This window comes from Pecten maximus, chromosome 6 (genome assembly GCF_902652985.1).
Source record: "Pecten maximus chromosome 6, xPecMax1.1, whole genome shotgun sequence".
Taxonomy (NCBI): Eukaryota; Metazoa; Mollusca; class Bivalvia; order Pectinida; family Pectinidae; genus Pecten; species Pecten maximus.
Window position 1 is genome coordinate 8985486 of NC_047020.1, and position 12956 is coordinate 8998441.

General features: G+C 34.8%; 1 protein-coding gene across 2 annotated transcripts in view; it reads left to right on the forward strand.

Annotated features, from left to right (window-relative positions):
* The first annotated feature begins 2505 nt into the window (after positions 1 to 2505).
* LOC117328889 (protocadherin-9-like) overlaps positions 2506 to 12956 on the forward strand; it is a 49572-nt gene continuing 39121 nt past the window's right edge. The window contains exons 1-6 of one of the 2 annotated variants that reach the window (XM_033886489.1): positions 2506 to 2748; positions 3354 to 3400; positions 3871 to 4029; positions 4623 to 4744; positions 5963 to 6044; positions 6659 to 6734. The gene's annotated coding sequence lies outside the window, so the exon portion shown is untranslated. The remainder of the gene's footprint in view (positions 2749 to 3353; positions 3401 to 3870; positions 4030 to 4622; positions 4745 to 5962; positions 6045 to 6658; positions 6735 to 12956) is intronic. The other variant, XM_033886485.1, reaches the window with a different exon arrangement.

Sequence of the window (12956 nt, forward strand, 5' to 3'; positions counted from 1 at the left end):
ATCAGTACCACACAGATTTTAAACTAGACAGATATAGATCAGTAGTTGACAGGGTATGGATTTAGTGCGAGATGATTAATATTGTGACTTGGGGAAATCTCAAGTTAAAGAAATTACAGTGCTGTAGAAGTTTGTACTTCCTCAAACTCACGTTTTGTAAAGTGAAGTCTACGGCTCTGTAATTATCCAATTTTCTAACTGTACCTGTAGCCATGAAATAAGAGAAACTTTTCAATTGAATTTTCTTGCTGTATCATATTTCACCAATAGCTACATTGCTATGGAGGTTCTCATCAGAGTTGACAAATTATAGGTAAAGGACCTACAAATATGGTCATTACTCACCCATAAACCCCTCACTGTCCTGTCTGATAACTTGACCAGTCACTCCTGTCTTTTAACATTTGTTATTTTAGGCAAATAAAAATTATTGTTCATTCATTTGGAAGTCATCTGCTTTATGATGTGTAATGAACATGCATTGTATGGGGTCGTTCCTAACTTTATCTCAGACAGGGGCAGACTTTGATCTTTCTATCCCAAACTGTCAGTTAAATTGTTAGTTGTATTTTGACAGAACTACCTAGCGTAGCGTGAAACCATCCCCAAGAGATGTTCCGGTGACTAAAAGTCCTCTGGCCAGAGGCGGGACCCCTTAATTACAGTACCCGACCTTGAGGCAGTGACTTGTGAACACTGCTGAGATCCTCAATGTTTCACTTTCCAAAACACTGCAAGACGTCCTTCTCCCTGTATTGTTGCTGAAGAGATGACCAAAATGTGTGTTTTGGGGCCGACTAAAGATGTTTGAATACTAAGGGGTGTAACAACTTAACCAGTTCAGGTCTGGACATTGTTACTAGGCTGCTGGGAGGGAAAGTCACTTTATTTTAAAATGTGACCCAGTAATCAATCAATTCTAATGTTGTTGTTGACCCAGAACTGTTGTATATGACCAACAGCTGTTTCTTACTGGACTTGTGACAGCATTCTGATTACAGTGTTTTATCTGTAGCTAGGAGTTTGGCAGATTCTCAAATTATATGACTAGTGAAGCTTAGGAGACATTCAGTAAGCAGTGTTTCAAATATATATTTTTTAGATAGTTTTTTGTGTTTTTGTTTGTTTTTTTATCCTTTGGAAAAATATGAAGTTAACATTGCAAAAATGTTTGAAAAATTTCAAACAAGAATTTGATTGATGAGAAAAAAATATGAAAAAAAATACTCAACAATTTCATGAAATTTCAATGAAAAGAACAATTTTTCCATGAGATGCCACACATGCTCCTTGGAAACAAACCCAGGTTATAGGTGGCAGTTTGATGAAATAAAATATATATTACACGGGTCTGTTTATAAATCAAGAAGTAGTCTGAGTTAACTTTGAAAGATTTCCTTCTAGAATGTTTAATTAATGCAAATGAGGCATGAATTTACATAATCCAATGTTCTACATTAATTGTACAGATTACTAGGTGTGGGCTAGGATGTTTGGGAAGATAATTAAATGTTTGAATTCAAAATCAGTTCTACCCAATACCACAGCATTGTTAATCTCTATCATCATGTCTGATTTTTCCATCAATTCACTTGTATATAAACACAGTAATTATAAGGAAGGGAAGAGTTTTATTTCACTGATGCCAGTCTTATAAATTGTGGCCTTGTCTAAGGGGATATTTAACATTGATTTACATTCACTAAATTTTAAGTGAGCTAGAAGATTTACATTTACTGCCAAAAAACTAAGGAAAAATTCCTGTTGTTGTAAATTAATGTAATTCTGTAATTAGTCGCCCTTTTCTGCAAGTAAGAGCTATCAATCTTATATGGAAATCTTTGAAATTGTGAGAAAGTCCTCAGATATAACACCCAGTGTTGTAATTGAATAGCTTATCCTTAATTAACCTAAAAAATCTAAGTCTCACAAAAATAGAATGACAACTGTCCAACGAACAACTGTAACTCTAGCTATGAGAACTTCTCTAGCCATCGATTGAGAGTACGACTAGAACCTTGGAAACTTGAAAGTTCTTACCCGGAGGGGGAGTATGTTACTGGTAAATGTAAAGTGTCTTGCCCAATCTGAAACCCTCCCGAGTGAGGATCCGTTACATATACATTGGACAATCACCTGAGATTTTGTCTGATGCTCTACTGACGGAGCTGTCTCTGTCCCACTACAAATATACTGCTGTCATTTAATTTAGTTCAACATCAAACATCATTAGTGCATTGTAAGCAGGTAGATGTGAATGGTAGAATAATTCTTTAATGAAAATGATATGAATATGTGTAATAGTAAAATAGTTCTTTTATAAAAAACTGACTTATTATTTTATTTACAAAGAGAACAAAATGTCAGGAGCAATCTTTTAGAAAAAGGTAGAGTACTTACCATAATGGGGAAATATTCTCTCACCAGGTCTTACAATCGCTGCCTTTCATTGAAATATCATCATATTTCATGCTGGCATAAACTAATTGAATAGAAAATTCACTGTCGAAAAAAAAAAAAAAAATGAAGTACTTTTACCATGAGATGATAGCAATATTATGCATTTTCACTTAAAACATATATTTTTCATTTGTAGTTTAAAAAGATGTCATTTCATTTATCATATTTTAGAGAATCTTTGTGTGGCTTGAAGTTGTGTGGGGTAAAAATGTCCAGTAACTTAGAAATGATGAGGGGACGACAGGATGAGAGATGGACACTGATGAGGATACATTAATTTCACCTTTGGTAAGTTTAAGATTAATATCTTTTTACCATGCTCCATAAAATTCTTTTCATTCTTCAATTTTTTAAAGAAAACTTGAAACAAATTTTGGTACAGCTGAAAAGTAACTTTCTAAAGGTGGTCCTTGGCATGTGGGTGATAATTTATGTAAAACTGGGGGACGGCATGTGAATTAAGGGAGACAAGGAATCTCGTCCCAGGGTAGATCTGATTTAATGTCGGATAGATGTACCATCCAGTCAGGATCCTGTCAGTTGTAGGAAGTATAGTTAGCTTGCTTCAATAGAATAATATGGACACTGTGTTATAATTCAAAATTACATCCGTCAGGAAATCAGAGAATACTGTAGCTGGTGTAACGATACCAAACCAGGTGATTTAATTGTATTAAATTACTTCAGCAGATATCTGAAGTACCATGATGAAAAATCCATTTTAATCTATATCTAATTTTGGTTAGTGTTCACTTTGGAAAACTGACTAGATGTAGTATTGTGTAGTTAGTTTGCCTTTAAGAACATATCTTTTTTATCAGCCTACAGTAACATTTTGTTGTACACTTTTTATACTGGAATCTTTATTGTATTTTTACATCCTTTTATTACAGATCTTTGTTGTTAAAAGTATGCACTAAAACACATTCTCTTCACAAATGTAAGTAAATGTAGATTTATTTCAATTTACTTCTTTCCTGTTAAAATTAGAATAATATTGTTCAATTTCTGTGACATCAACCCAAAACTCGATTAATACACTAACAGTATGATTAATGTTTGATTTGATTGATCCACATACGGTATAATAATGATATTTTAGTTGAGTGTTGGGGAAATAAACTTGTGTAAACCTATTAACCTTGGATGGTATATGTTTTGATTATAATATATTTATTTTTCGATGGAAAAGTGCAAACCCACCATTCAATACTTAGTAAATAAGCCAGTCACAATAAGGAATTTTTTCTATTTTTAAACTAATTTTAATACACCTACATGTTCATTTACAGGTGACAGATAGGTGGACTAGTATTAATTTATAAATAATGACGACCATTAGTTTTCATGTTAACTATTGATAAACAACCATACCATGCCCATTAAGGAAATATCATCAATATTTTTCAGAATAATACATGTTGACATTGTCATCGTTCCATGGCAGACTTCAAAGCCATCCTCAGGAAGTTGCGGCCATTGGTGGTTGGAGTATTGAGCTGTGTCTGACGACTATTAATACCAAGACTCCGCTGGAACAATCACCTGTATGTTAATGGATCCAGTTCTGTATATATCAAATTCTCAGAAGTTTAATGATCAACATTTGATTTATCATTTTATTTCATGTTCGAAAAAAAAACAAAATAGATAATGAATTGTGGTAAAATCAGGGTGATAATTAACTGCATTAAATTTGTCTATTATATATTTTGTTAGATAATTAGTTAAACTTATCCTTGGATAAACATGAATTCATCTCATGTTAATTATTATATGATTTTTTCATCTATTGTCTATGTATTTAATTTTTCAACAAATCAAATGATGAAGATTGTTTTGTGATAATCTCAAAATTACCTTTCATCCTCAGTATATGTCTTTTAATGTTCAAAGGTAAAAAAGAATTACGAGAAAAAGACATATGCTCGTTTGATAAATGTATATGGTAATACGGTACTCTAAACACAGATCTAAAGATTCTAAATGGGTGATTATTTGTATCTAAGGGGTTACAGGAATACCTTTAAATGGTGATCATAGAGATTCACCCTTTGTTGTGGCTGTGACAGAAACCATTCTAGACAGCATTTACACAATCCCATAAATTCTGTCTTCATTTGTTCCATACGAATCAAACAGGCTTTTTTCTTGCTTTTTAGCATTTTAGGAAAGGGAAGACTTTGTCATTGACTTGTGTGGAAGGCAAATAGCCCCATACATCTTGTAGAGATAAAACATCGACCTCGTGTCACTATTCGATCACCATCGGATACTGAACCCAGTAAGTTGGAACCATTGTCAAAACTGCAGGTATATGACCATCTTAGACAATGGGAGGAAATTGATGAAAGATTAAATCTCCTGCTATCTCACGAATGAATTAATTTGCACTGAAAGATTCTGAAAAAAGATAGCTTGAGGTCAAGATCTTTTAATAGTCACTTGATACGATTACATGAGCGCTTGGCTGGTCACTATAAGATGATTGGACCCATTCACGGCACTAGGCATTGCCATGGAAGCAACCTTGATATGGGATATCACCTTCACAGATATTGCTAAGATCTGTATCATCCGGACATTTGTATGTTTGTCCACGGGTGCTCTCTGGTATTGTCTTGTATAGGGTTTGAACTCCATATTCTGTAAGATGGTAGCTTACACAGATTTGATGAGTAAAGGATCATGTGGGCATGAACTCTGATTCATGTTCAACTTTCCGAGTCCGATCTGTATCATAAGGTCTCTTCGTACATGTTTTTTGTTTGCATTGCATGCAGTTTGAAATGCAATTGGCCCGGGATCTTTAACTCACCGATAAACTGAAAGCTACTCCAGGAAATCAGATCTATTGACAAACATGGATTTGATTGTTATAACTAATCACAGGTGCCTGTCAGACTCCTTTTTATAAAACAATAACATATAAGAGTACATATAAATGAGATCATGTACTCTTATATTTTATTATTTTATAAAACGAGTCGGGTACCTGTGAACTAATTAACAGGAGCATCATTACTGAACCAGTATGTAGAAGTAGGTTGATGATGTGAACGTGTCTCAGCCTCATTACTAAATATATATCGCATAGTAACAAAAATGATGAAGGGAGACAGTTTTATGATTCATGCCCTGACCGGGCCTCCAACTCCTAATCTATGGCACCTAATCATATAGCCAAAAGTACCCGCAACTTATACCACTGCTAAATATATATGTTCATCAGATAGGTATATTCCTTTTGAATCTTTAAAGTATTCTTAAAAATAAATTTTAATTGTTAGAAAATAAATGAAGTAGAATTTCTTTCATTTCTCAACTATGGAAACAAATTTTAGGAGTCGGCATGCTGATAAAATGTTTTACAGAAATTTTCAGCGGGTATACTTGTTAAAATCCTTGGTAGTATAGCAGACTGTGCAGGCTATGTTAGCAGGTAAAGCTAAGATTTCATCACACCACAATGTTCTCAACACTATATACTCATCTCCAACAGGTTTACAGAGACCATTGTCTGGCCTAGCTACACCCAGGTGGCCCAATGAACAGTTATCAAAGATTACAGGTAAAAAGTCAAGGTATGTTAATTACAAATACGATCACTCGACCTTGGTGACCGCAAGTAGATAGACTACAGAGTCAATGGTTCCCTGTGTTAAGTTAGATATAAACAATCTTGGTGAATGAAAACAATAAAAGAAGAAATCTGACACACAAAAGCATGAACATCAAACAGTTTACGGCCAGTTTTATCACCACACAATGTGCTAAACACTGATCGGAGTAAAGGTATAAAGAGTCGGCCAACAAGGGAGGGAACTCCTGTGTTATATGGCTGTGAGGTAACTATACTGTAGGTGTAACTGTCTGTCACACCTTGCCCAATTTCTGGCCAGTGTATAGCACGACCCTGAGGACTGCTCTGCTTTGAAGTCACAATCAATCTTAACACCTCTTTGTATTGTATTTATAATCAAAAGGAAAATAAAATTGAATTGCCTTGCAGCTGTAATAAATAATTTGATAATTATATCAACTTTGTGTTGAAAATTAGGCGTGTGTATCCTGTGGCCTGGAGGCTGATGGTTGTAGATAGGTGGTTTACAGTTAGAGATTACAGTGTACAAAGACAAGTGTGAACATCACTGTTTGTCTGATCATTGTCTAACCTAGATACAATTACAAATTACAGAAACAATTTTATTACCCAACCAGTCCCACTACCAGACAACAGATGAACCAGGGCTGCTGAAGACACGATAGAACAGGTAGGGTACAATTCTTTGTTTCATCATGGTTGAATATTTGATTAGGAATCAATTTTCATTTTAATTAGGCTTTGGTTTTAAGTTTAATAAGCTATATTCTTGAATTCTTTTATAAGACAGCAAATTTCTGGAAAAAGATTTCCAGAGAAATTTGTTTTTGACTTACGGCTGTGAGAGAATACCTGTTGTGTCACATGGTACCTGTGTAATAGGTACTCATTCTCATGTGACACTGGTTGATCTCATTTAACATTTTACCTGTGTATAGGTACTCATTCTCATGTGACACTGGTTCATCTCATTTAACACTGTACCTGTGTAATAGGTACTCATTGTCATGTGACACAGGTTCATCTCATAAGACAACATTATTAGTACATATCCTTCAAATTGAAGGAAGAATTTATTTGCCAAAGCTCCCTCAGAAACAGTTTTTTCTGTGAATTTTAAAGTAATAAATTTATGTATATAAAACATATATATTTACATTACATAGGATAGACATTTATCACCAGCTAGTAAAACCTACTTTATATATACCTGGTACCCATTAACCTCATCTCCACGGCCTGTTTCACCTTTTATCCGTGACCTAAGATGTCAAATTAAAGCTCGGAATTAATTGTGTATAATATAACAACAAGTCCTAGGATTTTAGTAATATCACTTAGTCCAGGCCTAAATATACAACTCAAATCTCATTTTAAAAAACTTCATCACAGCTTTATCTTTATTAATCAATGATGCATACCAAAATTAATCCTCAGAAAAAAATTACATGTAACTTTTTGTTCAGGTTTGGTGTAATTAATTTTATTTGATATTAAAACAGATATTACAATATAAAATCCTCCAGGATGGAAAATAACATGTGTTTTATTATCCTGTATTAGGACTCCTCACAGCTGACCTCATGCTCTCAGTCCTGTAATAAGGATTTGCCGTTTTGACTCAATTAATCTGCTGTGACAGTAATGTAGCCATAACATGTTGTATACCTGGTGTAACGGTCGGTATTAATTACCTGGGGTGTACAGGCCCCACAGCTGACACATGAGCTATAGCTGTCCTGTAAAAGGTTACCTTCTCATATAGTTCTACAAAATACATGATTGTCCCTTATAGGTTACTCATATGTCTGACTAAATTAGATTTATCTGGACAATTGTGAAGTAGGAAGTGCTGTATACTGGTAGTTATGTAACTGTGGTCACTATCGTCTGTGTAAGAACAGTAAACATCTAATTAGTAATTTTTTGAAGTACATACTTTTTTTTGAAGTCATCACTTTAAACTGTCTGGTAATCATGGTTACATTTCCAGTGGTCAGAATGTCTGTGCTCATTACTGGTATACGTACATCTTCGTAATTATCTTTTCATGTAGTTATACTCCCCACAATAATAATTTGTACTCTGGAGTCATCATACATCAATGTGGTCAGTTCTCTAGACTGATATACATGTCAATCTTATACATCTTCAGTTATTTTTCTGTAATTGCCATCATTTCTATACTCTAGCATTCCTGATTAAATTTTAGGTGATCAGTTACTCTGATATGATACAGATGTTATGTACTGATATTTCTATCAAGTGCCAGATTTTATTTTTTTTCACAACCAAACTTAATTGTTACAGAAACTATTTTGTAGCAGTTAAGTTACAGAATCTGAAGTTCAAAGGTCACATCATTAAAGGTCATTTCTTACCTTTTAGTTCTTCTTTTGTGCCGAACATCTTTTGTCTTTATTTAGTTCAACTGCATACATTTATATGTAGACATTTGGGGTGTAATTCATATTTATGGCTAATTATACAACTAGCTTTTGTATTCAATCATGTGAAATATTTAAATGAAAGATTGCTTCACATATTAGGAAAGTATTCATCACAGAAACATAATGGGGACATTTGATGTGGCAATATATCACAGTGCATTAAAGAAATGTTTGTTTTGGAATAACTTTTGGACAAAATATTACCTAACTAAATTATCATAAAATAAATGAGTTTGAGGTATAAAATAGGAAGTGGATGATGAGTCACGATAGATTTTTCTGTAGACATTAATACACAGCCCTTTGTTTTCACATTTTTTAGCTGCTGCATTACATAAAAACTTTACTTTAAAGATCGGAAATGTGTTTTAGACAGCTGTTTATAATTCATTATCACTATCTGATGCATTTTGTTGAGTAAATTTACATTGATAGTTCTGAAAGAGTTAATTCACACCAGTCAGAAGATTAATTTGTTTTTGTGAGGTGGGGACCTTGGAACGTGTCCCATCTCAAATTTCCTGTCGCCAGTAGTAGATTTATCAGGCTGAAATTATTGAATAGTACGGTATATTTTTTTTATGGACAGGAAGATGAAATATGTGATTTTTGGATTTTTTGACTAGTGAAATGTATTGCAGATAAATTTAAATAAAGCCTTGAGAAAAGAGAGTTAAATGTATGTCGACTTCAAGAAATATGATAGATTTCATTCAGAATGTGGCTAGCTCTGAGCCTTTAAAATATGCACGGAGGACTGCCTATGAATAATGTCCTTTCAATTTTCTTTCGTTTTACGATACATGGACTTGATAAATATGATTTTGATGACTGAATATAAATCTTCCCTTAATCAAAAATATCTTAAATATTTAGCTTCTGAAACATTCTGCTTTAATGCTCAGATGAAACCAAAGGGTTTATCAAAGAAATTAATTACAATGGTTTAAGTGCCGTTTCTGGAATTCCTTGAAATCTTGATCAATGAGATGCTTTGTAGGTGTGATGTTACTCAATGAAATAGAAGTGTTTGAACCTGAACTGGAAAAATCAGCTTGGAGTATTTAGAATGGCCGATAGATAATGTTAAAATGATGAGGATAATTCAATATAGCTACATTGGATCCAAGTTACACATTATTGAAATTGGGGCATTAACAGAATTCAAATGATGATTCTTTGAAGTCACTGAACATCTCTGAATATTGAAAAACTTCTGCCAGATAGTGAAAACCTAATGAAAACAGATTTTTGAGAAGTAAATACTATGAATGATTATCCTTTATGACATATTCACTGAGCTATGTAAAATGTTACATATTGAAAATCCAGGCAAGATGAATATGAAATAGATATTGATCTTTACAATATGTTCACCATGTTCTACAACTCCCCAAGGTGACTAAATACCGATATGACCAGGTATGTCCAACGTTGGAACTGGCCACAGGTAACAGGTGCCCATTACAGGACATTAAGGTTTAGATTGGGGAGATTTCATTGAGGAATACCCCTACAAGGAGCCATTAAAGGCACATTAGGATCCATGGTCATGCTTTGAAATAGGGATTCACCCTGATCCGACCATTGACATCACCTTAGGTAGTCCGACCCTTCATTATCCTTCCTGGTTTTTAGGGGTCACTCTAAAAGGAAAGGTACCCATGAGAACTTGTAATTTTACCAATCACAGGTAATTCAGATTTCCTTATAGGGTCTATGTTAATTCAGTCAACTTCAAGGAAGCTGCTTTTATATTTTGAATAAATTGAGACATTTTAAATGTGTTAGTAACCCAAAATCAAGTTCTGTCTTGAAAAAGTAGTATGGTTTTTAACATAAAATAAATACTTGGGTCTTGAGTTCTAGCCAAGTGGTTATGGATTGCAAAAGTTGATCGAAAAAAAAAATAGAAAATGTTTTCTAAATCACAGAAGTTTCCTCACTTTGCAAAATGATATGAAATGGATAGTTCAGAGTTTGGTCACTGTGGTCTACTTGTAAAGTAGTATTTTAACCAAGTGTTCAGGTATCACAGAGGCTTGACAGTATGACCCAGAATTAAATATTTATCCCCAGGGGTTTAAAGGGATATTTCAGTAAAATACTCAACTTCCTTGATTATTTTCTGTATAAGAATTCTGCACTAATCAAATGACCATGACATGTACTATAAACATCTGGTTATTTAATCTGGAATCTATGTGTCATACAGAGATGAGCATTGTTTTGAAATTTGAGTAAAAACTGATTAATTTAAAAGCCTGGGACTATCTTGTGTACTACTACAGTCAGTTTACAGAGAGGTGACTAATTTTGGTATAAAAACACACATTCTTTTAAACACCATGATCTTATCGGAACCAAATTAGTCAGAATTAAATAGTTGGTGTTAGTTAATAGCAGTGTTGTGTACAAGGAACTGGAGATGGCCGAGGAACTGGAGATTGCAGGGCTGTAATAACTTACACATGTAATATAGGGTTGGTAGTGTAACTATATAGGGGAGGAATACTATACCTAAATTTGAAACTAGACACGTCTTCAAAGACAGGGTCATGGTTCATGATCATGTTAATGTTTAACAGGGGAAATTCTCTCAACAGGTTTATCAATAAATTTAAAATAAGAAAAACATTAAGTTTAAATATTACCTTGTATCAACATTGGACTATTATCAGATTGGATTTATCCTTATATGATACAGACAGCTAACTAAAAAAAGGGTACAGGATATGGGAATGACTCTCCTAAAGGGTACAGGATATGGGGATGACTCCCCTAAAGGGTACAGGATATGGGAATGACTACCCTAAAGGGTACAGGATATGGGAATGACTACCCTAAAGGGTACAGGATATGGGGATGACTTTCCTAAAGGGTACAGGATATGGGGATGACTCCCCTAAAGGGTACAGGATATGGGGATGACTCCCCTAAAGGGTACAGGATATGGGGATGACTACCCTAAAGGGTACAGGATATGGGGATGACTCCCCTAAAGGGTACAGGATATGGGAATGACTACCCTAAAGGGTACAGGATATGGGAATGACTACCCTAAAGGGTACAGGATATGGGGATGACTACCCTGTAGGGTATAGGATATGGGGATGACTCCCCTAAAGGGTACAGGATATGGGAATGACTCCCCTAAAGGGTACAGGATATGGGGATGACTTTCTTAAAGGGTACAGGATATGGGGATGACTACCCTAAAGGGTACAGGATATGGGAATGACTACCCTAAAGGATACAGTATATGGGGATGATTCCCCTAAAGGGTACAGGATATGGGGATGATTCCCCTAAAGGGTACAGGATATGGGGATGACTACCCTGTAGGGTACAGGATATGGGGATGACTACCCTGTAGGGTATAGGATATGGGGATGACTCCCCTAAAGGGTACAGGATATGGGGATGACTCCCCTAAAGGGTACAGGATATGGGGATGACTTTCTTAAAGGGTACAGGATATGGGAATGACTACCCTAAAAGGTACAGGATATGGGGGTGACTCCCCTAAAGGTTACAGGATATGGGAATGACTCCCCTAAAGGGTACAGGATATGGGAATGACTCTCCTTAGATATATTCTCTGCTAACCGCTCTTTATCATATTTCACAAATAAAGTATTGTATATTCAGATGTAGATGTAGACTTTGGGTTGTCCCTTGATCAATATAAGCAATTTAATAGGAATTTTCTGTACTCGGTATATAGTAATCTTCACAATTTACCGGCAGGGGTTAAACTATCTTTCAATTGTGCCCTCATGCAGGTAGAGTAGGATTTAATTACCGGTCATTTTGATTCATATTAAATTTTCAATATCTAACTTCATTATGGCCATATCATTTGTTTGGCTGATGTTGACATAGACAGATGTTCTAAGTGTATGATAATAATCTGAAGTATTTTATAAATTCTAAATTTTTATATTGTAAAAATTTGAATTACTGTTACTGTACATTGTATGTGGGCCCCCCACCTGTGTGTTTCTGTATTGTTACAACAGTCCACCCAGCATTCCAATACATCTGCTAACACTCTTCCATAGCAAAGGTTCATTTTTAGGCCAAATAAGTCTTCACACAGAACATATTGACTGGAAAAATAAGGCGATATTAATTCTAGGGTATGAAAACAGATTTGATGCAGATTGACAATCTACAAAGCCGAAACTCAGCTACATGACGGGCTAGGCTTGCTGCATAATATGGCGATCTTGTACATTCTGACAGACCCTCTGAGCTGAAGGGTTGAAATGTTTACTCAAGGCAGAACTTGTGTTTATCTTTGAGATTCCATTTCCATCTCTACCTGTTATTGGGCAGCTGAAGCAGCCAGGTCACTGTTTGTTCTTCCTTTGGCTTTTGGATCTATTGTCTTGATGTCTTGATCCCGTTTCAGAACCAGCAGTATTTTGCAGAGATCT